We start from the raw sequence: 17466 nt of genomic DNA, 5'->3' as shown, positions 1-17466 counted from the left end.
CTTTATTATCACATAAAGCTTAATTATCATACACTTTCTAAGATGGTAGGAAAAACTCCGTTACTTTGTTCTTTTTCTTTAAAAGTATCTCTTCGTATAAATTTCAGAAGTCATTTGCCAAAACTCTGGAGCGATTTGCAGTGGAATTACAATGAATTCAGAGATTAATTGGGGGAGAATGGACATTTTTACAGTATTGAATTTTCCAATGAGCAAAGTATATCTCCGCAGTTATGTAGGTCTTCTTTCATCTCTTTCAATTAGTTTCGCAATTATTTTCTAAAAGGTCCCTGACATTATTTTGTTGTTGTTAGTTTTAGTCCTAAGAATCTTAAGCGTTTTGGTGCTGTTATGTTGATATATGTAGATGCAATTCAGTTTTTTAAAACTCTATTGTTCTAATAATTTATTGATTCTCTAGATTTTCTATGCTAATTGTGATAGTTGGTAACTTGTGAATTGTTGTAGTATAGTTTCTGTCTTTTCAATCTTTATATCTTTCTTGTTTTACTTGTCTTACCGCTGTGACTTGAACTTCCAGTGCAATGATGAATATAAATTGTGTAACAGGTTTCCATGGATGGTTCTTGACTTTAAAAGTAATACTTATAATAATTCACAAGTAAGTATCCTGTTTGTATAAGGTTTTGGAAGACAACCTTTATCAGATTAAGGAAGTTCCGTTTTATTCCAAGAGCTTTTGTTTTGTTTTAATCATGATGAATATTATCAGTTCTGGTATGGACTATTATTTTTTGCATTTATTTTCATAATTGAGATTACCTCTGAACTTCCTTTACATTCTTTCTTTGATTGTGGCATAAAGAATACACTAATTACATAAATTATATTTGAAGGCATTCTGTCTTTTTCTGTTATCCGGAGCAGTATAAAATAGGATAACCAACTTGTTGAAGGTTTGACAGAACTTTACTGAGAAAATCTAGGTCTGATAGTATTTGTACAGGAAGAATTTTTACCTTTAAATCAACATTTTAAAAGGTAAAAGTCTATTCAGGGCTGGCTGCAATGGCTCACACCTGTAATTTCAGCACTTTGGAAAGCCAAAGGGGGAGGATCACTTGAGGTCAGGAGTTCAAGACCAGCCTGGCCAACATAGAGAAACCCTGTCTTTACTAAAAATACAAAGCCGGGTGTGGTGGTGCACAACTGTAATCCCAGCTACCCGGGTGTCTGAGGCAGGAGAATCTCTTGAACCTGGGAGGCGGAGGCTGCAATGAGCCGAGATCGTGTTACTGCACTCCAGCCTGGGCGACAAAGCAAGACTGTCCTCCCTGCCCTAACAAAAAAAAGTCTAAGGCCGGGCGCGGTGGCTCAAGCCTGTAATCCCAGCACTTTGGGAGGCCGAGACGGGCGGATCACGAGGTCAGGAGATCGAGAGCATCCTGGCTAACACGGTGAAACCCCGTCTCTACTAAAAATACAAAAAACTAGCCGGGCGAGGTGGCGGCGCCTGTAGTCCCAGCTACTCTGGAGGCTGAGGCAGGAGAATGGCGTAAAACCCGGGAGGCGGAGCTTGCAGTGAGCTGAGATCCGGCCACTGCACTCCAGCCCAGGAGACACAGCAAGACTCCGTCTCAAAAAAAAAAAAAAAAGTCTATTGCGGCCTTCTATGAGTAAGTTTTGATCAATTATATTTTTCTAGGAACATTTTCTATTTCATCTATATTTTCAAATTGATTGATGTAATTGCTTATAGCATTCTCTCAGTATGTCAGTTTCTGCTTCATCTGTAGTTATGTCCCTTTTCTCGTTCCCAGTATTGCTTCTTTGTGCCTTGTCTCTTAGGTTCTAATTAGTCGTGCCAGAAGTATGTCTATCTTGTTAAACTTTTTTTAAAAACCAACTTTTGTTTTTATTGATCTTTGTTTTCTATATCATTAATTTTCTACTCTGTATTTCCTTCCTCTGCTTTCTTTGAGTTTACATTGTTCTCTTTGTTAATAAATCTTAAGTTGATGCTACCTCACTAATTTTACTTTTTCTGTTTTTTCCTTTTTTCTTCTTCTTTATCAATGTGACCATGTAAGGCTATCAATTTCCCTCTAAGAACACCTTCAGTTTCAGCCTACAAGTTTTGATGTATATATATGTTCATTATTTTTCAGTTACAAGAATTGCTAATTTACATTATTACTTTTCTTTTTTTTTTTTTTAAGTTTTTGTGTTTGAGACAGGGTCTCACTGTGTTGCCCAGGCTGGAGTTCAGTAGTGCAGCCATGGCTCACTATAGCCTTGACCTTCTGGGCTCAAGCAATCCTCCCACCTCAGCCTCCTGAGTAGCTGGGACTACAGGTGTGCACCACCATACCTGGCTAATTTTCGTATATTTTGTATAGGCGGAGTCTCACCACATTGCTTAGGCTGGCCTTGAACTGGCCTCAAGTGGTTGTCCGGCCTCAGCCTCCCAAAGTGCTGGGATTACAGGCATGAGCCACTGCACCTGGCCTATCAGGTAGCCTATTACTTCTTCTTTTGACATGAGAATTATTATTATTATTATTATTTAGACGGAGTCTTGCTCTATTGCCAGGCTGGCGTGCAGTGGTGCAATCTCAGCTCACTGCAACCTCCACCTCCTGGGTTCAAGTGATTCTCCTGCCCCAGCCTCCTGAGTAGCTGGGATTACAGGCACGTGCCACCACACCCAGCTAATTTTTGTATTTTTAGTAGAGACGGGGTTTCACCATGTTGGCCAGGATGGTCTCAATCTCCTGGCCTCGTGATTTGCCTGCCTCGGCCTCCCAAAGTGTTGGGATTATAGGCGTGAGCCACCGTACCTGGCAGACATGAGAATTATTTAAAAGCATATTTTAATTATGAAAAAATGTCCAAGATCCACAATGAATTTTGACACCCAGAGTCAAAATTATCAAAATTTTGCCAAATTTATAGGTGTGTATTTTTAAATTTCCAAATGTGTGGAGTTTGTAGTTATCCCTTTTTGTTAACTTGTTAATGATGTCTAACTTAATTATAGTATGTTCAGAGATCATCCTATGTATGGTGTTAATTCTTTGTTATTTGTTAATATTTTTTTCTTGTGGCATTCTATGTGATTTTTATAAATGTGTCATGTGTGCCTGGAAAGAATAGAATTTATCTAATTATTTGTTGCAAGGTTCTATATATGTTCATTTGATAAAGCTTGTTAATTGTGTTTGCAAACATTTGTATCTTTTCTAATTTTTGTCTGCTTTATGTATCAGTCACTGAGAAAGGATGTTACGGTCTCCCCCATGCTTATTGATTTATCATTTTTTCCTTGTAGTTTAAAATGCAGATGTTTTTAAAGTTTGTTATTTGTAGGGGAACAGTGTTAGAGTCAGATTTTACATAGTTTGAAGCATCTATAATTTTATAGGGGTGGGATGTGGGGGAGATCTTCATAGAAAAAGAATACCAAAAAATCTTACTTGTTCAAATTTTGTAAAAACATTTGACCAGGAGCATATGCTTCTTCTCCAAGGGCCTTGGAAAGGGCTCACACAAGTGACTGTCCCTACAGCTGATGCTTCTTTAGCTTCACAGTAAATATAACATTGCCACTGGTATATCAGGATCAAGGAAAATAATCCCCCCTCATTCCAGATTCTATTTTGGAAACTGCTTCTGCAGTAAACAAACACTAGACTCTTAAGGGTGTTTAAGTAGTTCTTTACATACAGCCATCAGTGATAAATCCAAACCCTATACAGTCAGAGGGTAGAAGAGTAGGCATTGTGCCACTAACCCATTCCTTTCATCCCCTTTCAGGCCACAAGAGCACAGAGTTTCACAGTTCAGATCTTCCAGGTGTTCCTGGTTGAAGACTCCCATCTTTCTTATGGCTAATCTGCTCTCTTCTCCCCGCAGTCCCTTTCTCTTTTAACTCATCCCTTTTCTGATGTCTTTAACCTCTCTCCTATTTTCCAGAATGTGTCACTTCTTTATCAAAGATCGAGTTCTCTCATGTGTTTAGTAAATTGCAGAACCTTGCACTGGACTCCAGATCAAGTTCCTCTCTCCTCAGTCTGGATTCTCCCGTTGGATACAGGAGAGAAGTGAGCTTTAGCTTACATGAATAGGGGAGGAGAGAAGGGTAAAAGTATTCACTCTGGACTACAATACACCTTTTCTCTAGGTATCTCAAAACTAATCTTGAACACATACCTGTCTTGTTCCAAAACCCGTCATGTGGTCTGCAAGGGATGACTATATCTACCACTAAAGGAACTTGAACAGCACCTGTCCCCACCCATATTTAATATTACAACATCCTCTTCTATTAAATTAACAATTTGAAGAACATCTTGCCCTAATTTCTAGGGTTCTTCATTGGCTATAAAGTGAAGGTTTATAAAAATGGAGACAACAAGAAAATTAAGTTGCTTTTTGACATGTTGAGTTTGAAGTGTCTATGGTACCTCTAGATGCAGATGTTTAGTAATCAGCTGAAAATATAAATCTAGAGCTCATGAGAGAGGCCAAGATGGCTGACTAAGCTAAAGAGCATTGACATGTAAATGGTCTTTCATCTGGAAGCATGGGTAAAGTTGCCCTGAGGAGAGTGTTTAAAGTGAGAGGAAATCCTGGGCAATACAGCAAAACCCTATCTCTACAAAAAAAAAAAAAAAAAAAAAAAAGAAAGAAAGAAAACTGGGTATGGTGGCACACACCTGTAGTCCCAACTACTTGAAAGGCTGAGGCGGAAGAATTGCTTAAGCCTAGGAGTTTGAGGCTGCAGTGAGCTATGAGCGTACCACTGCACTCCAGCCTGGGCTACAGAGTGAGACCCTGTTTCTAAAATAAATAAGTGACAAGAAGACTAGCAGAGAATTGTTGGGAACAAAAACCTTAGGGAACTGGGAAAAAGAGGAGCCTGCAGAGACAACTGAGGCCCATTGGGATATCAGAGATGAATCAGTAACGTGAGTAGACTAATAACAACAAACATATACTATTTAAAATGTGCCAGTGCTATTTTAAGTGCTTTACAAATATTAATTAATTCAAATCTTACAATAGCCCTTTGAAGCAAACACTATTACTATCTCTATTGTGAAGATAATGAAACAGAAGGATAGAAAGCTTACATAATCTGGACAGATTACAAACAGAATACTGTTTTGAGCCAGTATTCAGAATTAGGCATTCTGACTCCAGAGCCTGTACCTTTAACCACTTCACTATATTCTCTCTCAATAAGCTAAGAAGACAATTTTAAGAAGAATATAGTCATTGATGTTAAAAGAAAAACCTTAGACAAATTAAATTTAACAGAGTTTATCTGAGCAAAGAACAATTCATGAAATGGGCAGCACCCTGAACCAATAGAGGTTCAGGGAGCTCCACCCAGCAATGAAGGCAAGCAGTATTTACAGACAGAAAAAGACAGTGACATGCAGAAACAGCTTAATTTTTTACAGGTCACCATTTGTGTTATGGACATAGTCTAATCGGTTGGCAGCCTGTGATTGGCTGAAGTTCAGCTGCTATGATTGGCTGAGAATCAGCTACCTGTTACAAGAATATCAGCTTAATTCAGTTGCAGTTTGTTTACATACTGAGTTAGGTTTCAGTTCACTGCTTATGAAGGCAGTCATATGCCAAATTTAATTTAACAGTGTCATTCACTGCTATCAAATGAAATGAGGGCTAAAAAGTATCAACGTGACCAATTATGAGGTCACTAGTAATCTTAAGAGAGCATTTTTACTGGGTTGGAGTGATAAATTCAAGGCTACTGAAAGGCACACTACACTGTGAATTCTTTGTACTTACATAACGTAAAGCATTTTTTGAAGTCTATTTCATTTCTATTTGAAATCCCACCCTGACATCCACATCCTCCAGGGATTTACATTCATTTAAAGGTAAAAGTCAATGAAACTTCATCTTTAAGTCAGTGAAGACTTGAATAGACCTGATTTATTTAACAAGGTATTCTTTAGGTAATAAACTCTTTGGTGTACTATATTTACTAAACATAAATTTAGTGAAGGACAGTCACTATCACCTTAATGCGGTAGATCAATACTCCTATCAATAACAACTAGAATGAATAAGACACAAAAATCTATCTGAAATTTTGCTATATATAACTGCATGGATGAATGCCACAAACATAATGTTGCATTAAATAGGACAGGCACAAAATAATATACTCTGTAAGATTCATGTATGCAAAATTCTAAAACAGGCACAACTAATCTTTGGCATTAAAAGTGAAGACAATGGTTGGTTACCTTTGGTAGAGGGCTGGTTGTGGCATAATTTTTAGGAAGAGGCACAAAAGGCTCTTTCAAGATACTGGTTATATTCTGTCTCTTGATCTGGGACTGGTTACATAGTTGGGTTCATGTGTGTGTTTCAGTTCTCTAAGAAGGAGACACCAACACAGAATTAAATGTTCAGGGATTTTATTAGGAAAATGCTTGTGTGAGAACATAGGGAAAGAGTTGGAAAGACTGAGAGAGTGGTCACATGCAAGTCTGACCCTGAGTAAAAGAGGAAGGGAAGATATGTTGGGTGAAAGTATCCTAGAGCACCATGAAGTCTGGGGAAGATTCAGCAAGGGTGTTGGGGAATTCTCCAGTCTAAGTTGGCCATCAAGGAAGACCTGTGTCTCCTGGTAACGGGCCTGCCTCAGTATCACAGTCACTGATACTGCAGCCAAGGCCAGAGTGGCCTCAGCCCAGGTATAATGATGAATTGTAGAGCACAGTGGTCAATTAGCCTCCTTGTTATTAGAGGTCAGTAAGATGCATTCTAGTGGTTATCAAAATGCACATCATAAAAATTCATTGAGCCATACATTTTATTTGTATACTTTCCTGACCACATGTTATATTTATATTTATTTGTATACTTTCCTGACCACATGTTATATTGTTTCACAGAAGCAATATGTAGTAGATTTGTCATTTTATATTCTAAAAAGCAGAAACATCAGAAAGACTATTTTCACTAGTTAATTGATATTATTTTTATTTAATGCCACTATCATCTGGGATACATTGAAATGATTCCTACTTTTATGTACTGCCATATCAACCCCGTATTACTGTAAAACTCTTGTAAACATGAGCAAATTATATGTTCCAGTCTTATGTGCTTGAGCAGTTTGACTTTTAATAACTATAAATTGGTAAAAATTTTATAAAATGCCCGGATAATTTCTATGAAAATGTTGAGTGGGAGTCAGGCCAGGCGCGGTGGCTCACGCCTGTAATTCCAGCACTTTGGGAGGCCAAGACGGGCAGATCACAAGGTCAGGAGTTTGAAACCAGCCTGGCCAATATGGTGAAACCCTGTCTCTACTAAAAATACAAAAATTAGCAGGGCATGGTGGTGTGCACCTGTAGTTCCAGCTACTTGGGAGGCTGAGGCAGAAGAATCACTTGAACCCAGGAGGCAGAGGTTGCAGTGAGCTGATATCACAACATGGCACTCCAGCTTGGGTGACAGAGTGAGATTCTGTCTCAAAAAAAAAAAAAAGAAAGAAAGAAAATGTTGAGTGGGACTCATATGATACATAATCCACCTACAGTGGGCTGGGAGAAAACCTCCAATATTAGCAATTAGAAGTAAAGTAAATGATGTACAATTTGTATTTATTTAAATTTGGAGAATTTATCAGAAGTTTGATGGATATGGCAGAGTTTCCTTCCCTAAACCACCATGATTACTGCCATATAAGACATGCTCCAATTTTACAAAGAAAATTTTCTTTGGAAAAATTAATTAAGGCCAGGCACAGTGGCTCACGCCTGTAATCCCAGCACTTTGGGAGCCTGAGGAGGGCGGATCACGAGGTCAAGAGATGGAGACCATCCTGGCTAACATGGTGAAACCCCATCTCTACTAAAAATACAAAAGTTAGCTGGGCATGGTGGTGCACACCTTTAGTCCCAGCTACTTGGGAGGCAAGGCAGGATAATTGCTTGAATCCGGGAGGCAGAGGTTGCAGTGAGCCAAAATTGCACCACTGCACTCCAGCCTGGCGACAGAGCGAGACTCCGTCTCAAAAAAAATACATTAAATAAATAAAATAAATTAATACATATATTGAGGGCCTCATTTTAAAGTTTTTTTTTAATAGGCTGGGCCCGGTGGTTCAGACCTGTAATCCCAACACTTTGGGAGGCTGAGGTGGGTGGATCACTTGAGGTCAGGAGTTCAAGACCAGCCTAGCCAACATGATGAAAGCCTGTCTCTTCTCAAAATACAAAAATTAGCTGGGCATGGTGGCACACACCTGTAGTCCCAGCTACTTGGGAGGCAGAGGCAGGAGAATCACTTGAACCCAGGAGGTGGAGGTTGCAGTGAACCAAGATCATGCCACTGCACTCCTGCCTGGGTGACAGAGTAAGACTCTGTCTCAAAAAATAAAAATAAGTCAATAAATAAAGTTGTTTTTTTTTTTTCAGATGGAGTCTCGCTCTGTCGCCCAGGCTGGAGTGCAGTGGTGCCATCTTGGCTCACTGCAAGCTCCGCCTCCCAGGTTCAAGCCATTCTCCTGCCTCAGCCTCCCAAGTAGCTGGGACTACAGGCGCCCACCACCACGCCTGGCCAATTTTTTTAATTTTTATTAGAGACGGGGTTTCACCATGTTAGCCAGGATGGTCTCGATCTCCTGACCTCGTGATCTGCCCACCTCGGCCTCCCAGAGTGCTGAGATTACAGGTGTGAGCTACCACACGGGCCATAAAGTTTTTTAAATAAAAGAAAACATTATTTTATTCACGTAAATACAATGCAGAGAATACTGGAATCCAAAGTCAACAATCTTAAGTTCTAGACATGCAGTAATAGTTGACTAAATCCTAAAATAAATATAAACTCCCTTAGCAAAAGAAAATATATTTGTGATGTTGAATATTGGTAGATAACAGGCAGCAGCACATATATTTATTACTAGAATCCTTATCAGACACATGCTATCAAAACAAATACCAGTAGTAATTTCAGCAAATATTCATAACCAAAAGCATCAACATAATATATGTTTGCAAGAAGTTTTGTTTTTTTTTTTTGTTTTGTTTTGTTTTGTTGAGACAGAGTTTCACTCTTGTTGCCCAGGCTGGAGTTCAATGGCATGATCTTGGCTCACCACAACCTCCACCTTCCAGATTCAAGTGATTCTTCTGCCTCAGCCTCCCAAGTAGCTGGGATTACAGGCATGTGCCACCACGCCCAGCTAATTCTGTATTTTTAGTAGAGACGGGGTTTCTCCATGTTGGCCAGGCTGGTCTCAAACTCCTGACCTTAGGTGATCCGCCCGACTTGGCCTCCCAAAGTGTTGGGATTACAGGCGTGAGGCACCGTGCCTGGCCTGCATGAAGTTTTAATAGCCCATGTGAATGAAACAGATACATTTTTTAAAGTTGGCACAAAACAAGTGGCAAAATAGGTAATTTTAAGGAATTTCTAAACAAGTAGCTACAAGAAAGGGAGTTTCTTGAGTTTTGGCCACCCATCATACATTTCTGCTCTGTAACAGGACCTAATTAACTTCTGGATAATTACATCTTCCATCTGTGATACAGTAACAGGGGTCTTCCCTTCCCTAACAGAGTGGGACCATGGCCCATACTAAGCCTGTCAGTCACTGAGGCAACCGTGAGAATGCACTTCACAGAAATCCAACTGCAGGGAGCATAACTGACCTAGGGTCCCAGATGCTGCCTGCTGAAACCCATGGCCACATTTACACCAGAGGTCATGCTTTTCCAGGGCTGCTCCCAACCAATGACTAAATGCAGCAGGCCCATTCCTGGGAGAGACAGAACTCTTCTGATGGGTGGCTTTGGTTGGAGAACTCCCCAAGGCCTTTGCCAAAACTTCCTTAGACTGCACAGCCATCTAGGATCTTCCACCCTATCTTCCTTCCCTAACTCCTTCACCAGAGTCAGACTCGTGTTATGATCTGATGACCCTTCTGGTCTTCCTAGCTCCCTTCCGCTTCGCCTCACAGGTTTTTCTCCTAAAATGATCCTTGCATGTTCATCCTATCTTGGTGTCTGCCTGCTTCTCAGAGGTCCCAGACTAACACTCATCACCAGCCCACCACACCCAAATTTGGATCATGATCAAAGAGATGAAAAGACTAAAAGCAGTCAGAATTCCTTCCATTCTGGTCATTGTAGAGGAACCAGAAGGTCCCTACTATGAGACAATTCCTCTGAGTTCTGCTTTCTAGGCTTAGTAACTGTCTTTGTATCTGACCTATTCCAAAGCTTGATTCTGAGCCTCTCGCCAATTCCATGAGCTCCTAATAGGCTTCCAGTAAATTCACTCTGACTGAGATTATCCAGAGTCTGTTTTCTTTTACTTTGTCTTTTCTTTTCCTTTTTTTTTTGAGACCGAATCTCTGTCGCCCAGGCTGGAGTGCAGTGATGCAATCTCAGCTCACTGCAAGCTCCGCCTCCCGGGTTCACACCATTCTCCTGTCTCAGCCTCCTGAGTAGCTGGGACTACAGGTGCCCGCCACCACAGGTGCATGCCTGGCTAATTTTTGTATTTTTAGTAGAGACAGGATTTCACCGTTTTAGCCAGGCTGTTCTCGAACTCCTGACCTCAGGTGATCTGCCCGCCTCAGCCTCCCGAAGTGCTGGGATTACAGGCGTGAGCCACCGGGCCTGGCCCAGAGTCTGTTTCTGATGTTTGAAATCAAAGATTCTTACTTGACAGACTCCGGTACACGTAGACTAACAAATATCACAGTTTACAAAAAAAAGAAAAAAGAAAGAAAGAAAAGAAAATGGTCACAAAAAATATAGAAACAGAAAATGTTGAAAGGATTCCCTGCCAGGCATGGGGACTCATGGGGACTCATGGGGGGCAGATCACTTGAGCCCAGGAGTTCGAGATCAGCCTGACCAACATGGGGAAACCCTGTCTCTAAAGAAAACACAAAAATTAGCCAGGCGTAGTGGCGTGTGCCTGTAGTCCCAGCTACTCAGGAAGCTGAGGCATGAGAATCACTTCAACCTGGAGACAGAGGTTGCAGTGAGCCAAGATCATACCACTGCACTCCAGCCTGGGCGATAGAGTGACTCCGTCTCAAAAAAGAACAGAAAAGAAGAGATTCCTATGTTGTAATGTTCCTTCATATGTCACACTAGACACTAGTGAGCAAAGAGGAAAAAATTAAGTGAATTTTTTTAAAAGCTGGTATTTCATTCCATGTAGTAGGGTAAAATCAGTCACAAAACATCCAAGAATTAATAAAAGATTTTAATCTTCATCCTGAAAAGCAAGAAAATCATTTACTCCCAAAGATGAAATCCTTTGTCGCTGCTGGTATCCAGAGGATTCACTTCACCACTGACATTCGCTGCGTCAGAAACTGAATCATCACTGTCTTCAAACCATAGATCCTCCTCAGCACAGTGACGGGGCCATTGGGAATTCCACAACAGCATGTCTTAGATGATGCATATCTGGTTCCTGCCAGCCTGGCATCTCCCAGCAGAGGAATACCTGACCAGTTCACCCTATATTCACAGGCCCTAGACTGCTCTTGCAGTGGTCTTTTTTTCATAAGGAAATCTGGGTGGAGCTTTAAGTCTCCCTGCCATGTATTTTCCACCTGCCATGAGATGGGACCTGGAATCAGCCAGCTAGGGTGGACCTAGGAGCTCAAAGGGAAGAATAAAAGTAGGAAGAGGTACAAGACCCATACCGCTCCAGACTCTGTCCATCATATGGGTTCTTGATATTCAAGATAACTTGTAGATATAATACCTCAGAAAACACAGGTTAAGAGTCAGCAAATATGACAGTAAAAAGAGGTAGGGAACTCCCCAACAAGAACACATAAGCAAATATAGATGAACTATAGATAGATAGAGATGAGAAAATACAGATGAGATATTTAGATATTTTGAATATTTTGCTTTGTGTTTAGATTCCTATTAAATTCTATAATAGACCTCATCAATTTACCATTGGGTCTTTAGCGTGACTCATCACCAGGCCCCATCTCGGTAAATACCATTGACTGCATGAGGCATAAAGATATTGTAATCCCAGATACTTGAGAGGCTGAGGTAGGAGGATCACCTGAGCCTGGGAGATTGAGGTTCAGTGAGCCATGATCATGCCACTGCACTCCAGCCTGGGTGACCGAGTGAGACTCTGTCTCAAAAAGAAAAAAAAAAAGAATCAATACGGGTACAATATCCAAATGACTGCTCACTGAAGAATAGCAGATTAAATTTTACCCATCATTTGTACTGACATCTCTCTCCCTCGGAATGACACAAAAGCCTCCTAACTAGTCTCCGCTTCCACCCTTGTTTTTCTACAGTCTCTCCTTAATACAGTTTCCAAAGAAATCCTTTTGAATGCTAAATCAGATCACATCACTCCTCTGCTGCAAAACCTCCAACAGTTCCCCATTTCTTGCAGATCAAAAGTCAAAGTCTTTCTAAAGACCTCTAAGGCCCAGTGTGATCTGCAACTCTGCTCCCCTCTTTACCTCTCTGATTTCATCCCCTCACTCTCTCCTCTTCACTGTCTCACCTCCAACCGTGCTGGTTTCCCTGCTGTTTCCCCAACACACCAGGCCTGTCCCTGACTCAGGGCCTGGCTATCCTCTTTGCCTGGAACGCTATGGACCATTCTGTTCCTAGATATCCACGTGGCAAACTCCTTCACCTCTCTCAAGTCTTTGCTCAAATGTCCCCTTCTCAGTGAGTACTCTGCTTAAAATAGCAAATTCTTCCCACTCTTGGCACTCTCAATACCTTTTACCCTGTTGTAATTTTTTCCATAGCCCTTAATATCTTCTTAAATATTAAATACCATATAGCTTTCTTATTTACTTTGTCTATAGTTGTAGTTTTCCTTCACTAGACTCTAAGTTCCACATGTGTCATTCACTGCCATATCCTAATAGCACAGAACAGATCCTGGCATAGAATGGCACTTGATTAGTGTTGGTTCAATGAAGGAATGAATGGGTGAATAAATTAGCAAGGATTCTATTAGTTGACTTCTCTGTGGTACTTTGGAGATCACTAGAAAATCTCAGTTCTGCTTGGGAATGTATTATGTGAAGTGATGGCTGCTGCTCTCAGCCTGGGGTGCCCACTCTGACTTGCTGTGGCTAATGATGCTCAGAAATGGGCATTTCGTACTCCGTACGATGTCCTTCTGCCTGCTGCACTTTCAGGTGCTCCCACACTCACTCATCGCAGTCACTCCATCCTGTATGCACGACTGCAGATTTTTGTTTGGAATCCAGTTGTCTTTTGTCTGGGCCATTGATCTTTTTTGTCCTCGATTTTTGCTTCCCAAGCCTCCTTCACTGGATCCCCCACCTCAGGCCCCCATCGCTGTTCACCTGCACTCCAGGCAGTTCTGATTTTGTACCCCCAAAATTCTAGCTGAGGTCAGAGCCCTGGACTCTCCACTACCAGGGAAGAAAAATCGGATGTTAGACTCATTGCCCTACTTTTAAACAACCAACAGGAAAATGAAGGGTTGGCTGATTTATCTGTGGAATAAGCAAATTCAGATTCAGATGATGACAAATAATCTAGACAATTCAGTTTCTGGGCTTGTTTTCCTGAATCATCCAGAGCATTAACATGGCAAATAAAACTCACCAGATAATCTTATTATCTTTCGTTTTTTTTCTCCACATCGTGGTAGTTTCTCAAGATAAAATATGGCTATTTGCTTTCCTTGAGAGCAAATGTCGATCCTGTACTTAATCTGCCTTCTGCTAAAATAGGGCACAGTAGACGCCTCCTTGTGACTAATAGAGATTCCAGAAATGGAAATTAGGATACAATTTTTAACCTTTAGAGAATGAGAAGCCTTGGAGCTAAGCTTTCTTTATATTGTTTAAATCCTTGAAATAAGTCATAATTGCTTCATGGCCCAACTATCTCATTCCTAAAGGACTGAAGTCTTACCAATCTTGATTTCTAGTTTGACAAGAGGATAAAAAATAAAATTCTGTGAGAAGCTAGTATCCTTTTAGATAAGTTATTTCTGTGTCTCTCCGGAAATGATCTTGCAAAGGGCTAATGATACATAATCAGATTTACAGAGCAACACAATTCACATCATCTCACTTGATCCTGCTCATATGCTTAGTGATTAGACAGAAGAAAATATATTGTTGTTCCCATTTTTAAAACAGAAAGTGGAACAAAGCCTTTTCAGAAACCTGGCCCACAGATCATTGGTAAAACAATAAGCCTGTAGTTTTGATTCCCAGATCATCAGGAAGTTAATGTAAGGGCAGTAAGTATTTGGGAGAGGTCCCCAGGAAGAAGGTGGGACAGGACTGCAGAAAAGGAAGAAATGAATTATCAGCGACATAAACACCAGCAACAAACATTTACCTAGAATCGACTGCATGCTAAGTCTGGGGACATAATGAGACAAATAAGAAGAAGAATAACCCTGCTGTCAAGGAATCTGTAGTAACACATAGGGCATAAACATGAAAATAAATGGTGACATAAAGAAGAAAGACTAGGTGTAGGGTGACCACATTTTTCAACTGAAAATTAGGTTTTATGATCTGAGGGTGCTTACAGACACAGAATATTTTATTTCATTGCCAATCAGCAATATGGAAGTCAGAGGAAGGAGTGACTCTTAAGAATCTGGGCTGGCTTGTTAGACAATCTTGTCTGACGCCATGGGCAACTCTGGCTAGGCCCCCAACCCTATGAGGGGATAGTTAAGCCACTAGTCTCTACTTTTATCTTGTATGACCCAATTTCCTGAAGACATTTTCTCCCCAAAATGCTCCTATATTTCACTGTGGCAGCAAGACATCCAGCTTCCAGATGGAAAAATGAGATGCCAGTCTCCTCTCCTGTAGATAGCGCCGATCTCTAAAGTAGATCATTTGGATCCTTTCCAAGTGGGACTGCTTCTTTTGACTTGCTGGTGGGAGAGGAAGCATGTTAACAAGGCATTCTAATTATATGAATTCTCTTACTACCAAGAAGCTCATTAATAAATCTCCCCTTTTCTTATAAACTTGGAAATGGGTAATAGTAGTGATTACCAAAGATCAGGAGCCCAGTGTGGTGGCTCATGCCTGTAAGCCCAACCTTTTGGGAGGCCAAGGCGGGAGGTCACTTGAAGTCGGGAGTTCAAAACCAACCTGGGCAACAAAGCAAGACCGGTCTCTACAAAATGAATAAATAAATCAACAAAAATTAGCCAGGCATAGTGGTGTGTGCCTGTAGTCCCAGCTACTTGGGAGGCTTAGGTGGGATGATTCATTGAGTCCAAAAGGTTGAGGCTGCAGTGAGCTGTGATGTGGCCACTGCACTCCAGCCTGGGTGACAAAGCAAGACTATGTCTCAAAAACCAAAAAACAAAGATCAGTTTGGTTACCTTTTAGTAAGTCTTGCATGAATGTATTTAACATCTCTCTTTTGAACACGGGGGCATTTGTCACCTGTCGTCCACAGCTTTGAGGCTGGTGCTGAAATTTTCAGACAACAAAATCTCTTTCCACATCCAATGACATGGGCAATGGGAGTATGAGGAAGGGGAAGACATAAAGAAAGGGAACACACTTAAATTTTTTCTGTTTTACAATTTGCCTAAAGCCCTGGTGGTCTTCCTACAGGCCTCAGCAAACCATCTTAAATGATGAGTTTGGCTCTGCCTGGTGCTGTGGCTGCCTGAGTTAATACAGGTAGTACCCACAGGCCTGAATAGTCGCTGCTGTGTGTTACAGCCAGCATCATATTCCCATCCACATTGAGTCAGTCTCTTTCTTGCTTTGCATTAGGGAACATTGCTTTGCCTTAATTTTTGTCAGTTGCTATCTAATATTCTTTCAAGATGAGCTTAAATACATATTTGTGCACCTAAATTTGAGTATTATTTTCTATGTTATATTTCTTAAAGTAATGTTTGTTTTGTTTTGTTTTGTATTTTGAGATGGAGTTTTGCTCTTGTCGCCCTAGGCTAGAGTGCAATGGCACTATCTTGGCTCACTGCAACCTCCACCTCCTGGATTCAAGCAATTCTGCTACCTCAGCCTCCCGAGTAGCTGAGATTACAGGCATGTGCACCACACTTGGCTAATTTTTGTATTATTAGCAGAAACAGGGTGTCACCATGTTGCCCAGGCTGGTCTCGAACTCCTGGCCTCAGGTGATCCGCCTGCCTCGGCCTCCCAAAGTACTGGGATTACAGACATGAGCCACCATGCCCAGCCTAAAGTAATTTTTAAGCCAATATATGCCTGTATACTGTCTCCAAAGTGGATATGTAGCATATTCCTCTGATATGTGCACTCCATGCAGATTGTGGTAAACATTTGACGTATTGATGACGTATTGGGTTTGACTTTAAAAAAAAATTCTCTATTTGATTTTTTGAACATTACAGCAGTAACCCATGCTCCTATAACAAGTAAAATGACACCACATGCTTCTAATAACAAGTAAAATAACATGGTACAAACATATATACAAGATGAAGCTAATGATCTCTTCTTCTATTTACATGGTATAATTTACATAATAAGACATAAGGTCTGACTGTTTTTTTTTTTTTCCAGATGAGTAGACAGTCTACCTATAGCTACATATCTTCAATAACAGACGGCATTTATTTCTCTCATTTTTCATGCCCTTTGAAATATTTTAAAAGTTCAGGCCAGGCACAGTGGCTCATGCCTATAATCCCAGCACTTTGGGAAAGTCCCGCTGAGATGGGAGGATAGCTTGAGCTTAGGAATTTGAGACCAGCCTGGGCAGCAGAGTGAGACCTTGTCTTAAAAATAAATAAATAAAAATAAAAACTCAGAAACTATTTCTTTTTTTTTTTTTTTTTTTTTGAGACGGAGTCTCGCTCTGTCGCCCAGGCTGGAGTACAGTGGCCGGATCTCAGCTCACTGTAAGCTCCGCCTCCTGGGTTCATGCCATTCTCCTGCTTCAGCCTCCCAAGTAGCTGGGACTACAGGTGCCCACCACCTCGCCCGGCTAGTTTTTTGTATTTTTTAGTAGAGACGGGGTTTCACCGGGTTAGCCAGGATGGTCTCGATCTCCTGACCTCGTGATCCGCCCGTCTTGGCCTCCCAAAGTGCTGGGATTACAGGCTTGAGCCACCGCGCCCGGCCTCAGAAACTATTTCTAACTGAAATTGTAATGAGATAATCATAGATTAACATGCAGTTATAAGTAAAAATACAGAAAGATGCCTTGTACCTTTTGCCCAATTTCCCCACATTATGGAAAACTAGAGGACAATATCAGAATCAGGATATTGACATTGTACAATCCACCAGTTTTATTCAGGTTTTCCCAGTTTTCCTTACTTGTATCAATTTTTGTGTGTGCGTGTGTGTGCGTATTTAGTTCTGCACATTATTCCATGTGTATCCACCATCACAGTCAAGATACTGAAGTTTCACCATCCCAATAATTTTTCATGTTGCTCTTTTATGACACCGACCTCCCTGACCCT

The 17466-nt window shown here is 40.9% G+C and overlaps 1 protein-coding gene across 1 annotated transcript in view; it reads right to left on the bottom strand.

Annotated features, from left to right (window-relative positions):
* Window positions 1-14554: 14554 nt before the first annotated feature.
* Window positions 14555-17466, bottom strand: part of LOC117074070 — a 40274-nt gene continuing 37362 nt past the window's right edge. Inside the window, exon 4 of the mRNA XM_033195303.1 lies at window positions 14555-14919. The gene's annotated coding sequence lies outside the window, so the exon portion shown is untranslated. The remainder of the gene's footprint in view (window positions 14920-17466) is intronic.

This window comes from Trachypithecus francoisi, unplaced genomic scaffold (assembly GCF_009764315.1).
Source record: "Trachypithecus francoisi isolate TF-2019V2 unplaced genomic scaffold, Tfra_2.0 Lachesis_group5, whole genome shotgun sequence".
Lineage (NCBI taxonomy): Eukaryota > Metazoa > Chordata > Mammalia > Primates > Cercopithecidae > Trachypithecus > Trachypithecus francoisi.
Note: the sequence above shows the minus strand (reverse complement) of the source record. Positions and strands in the feature narration are given on the sequence as shown.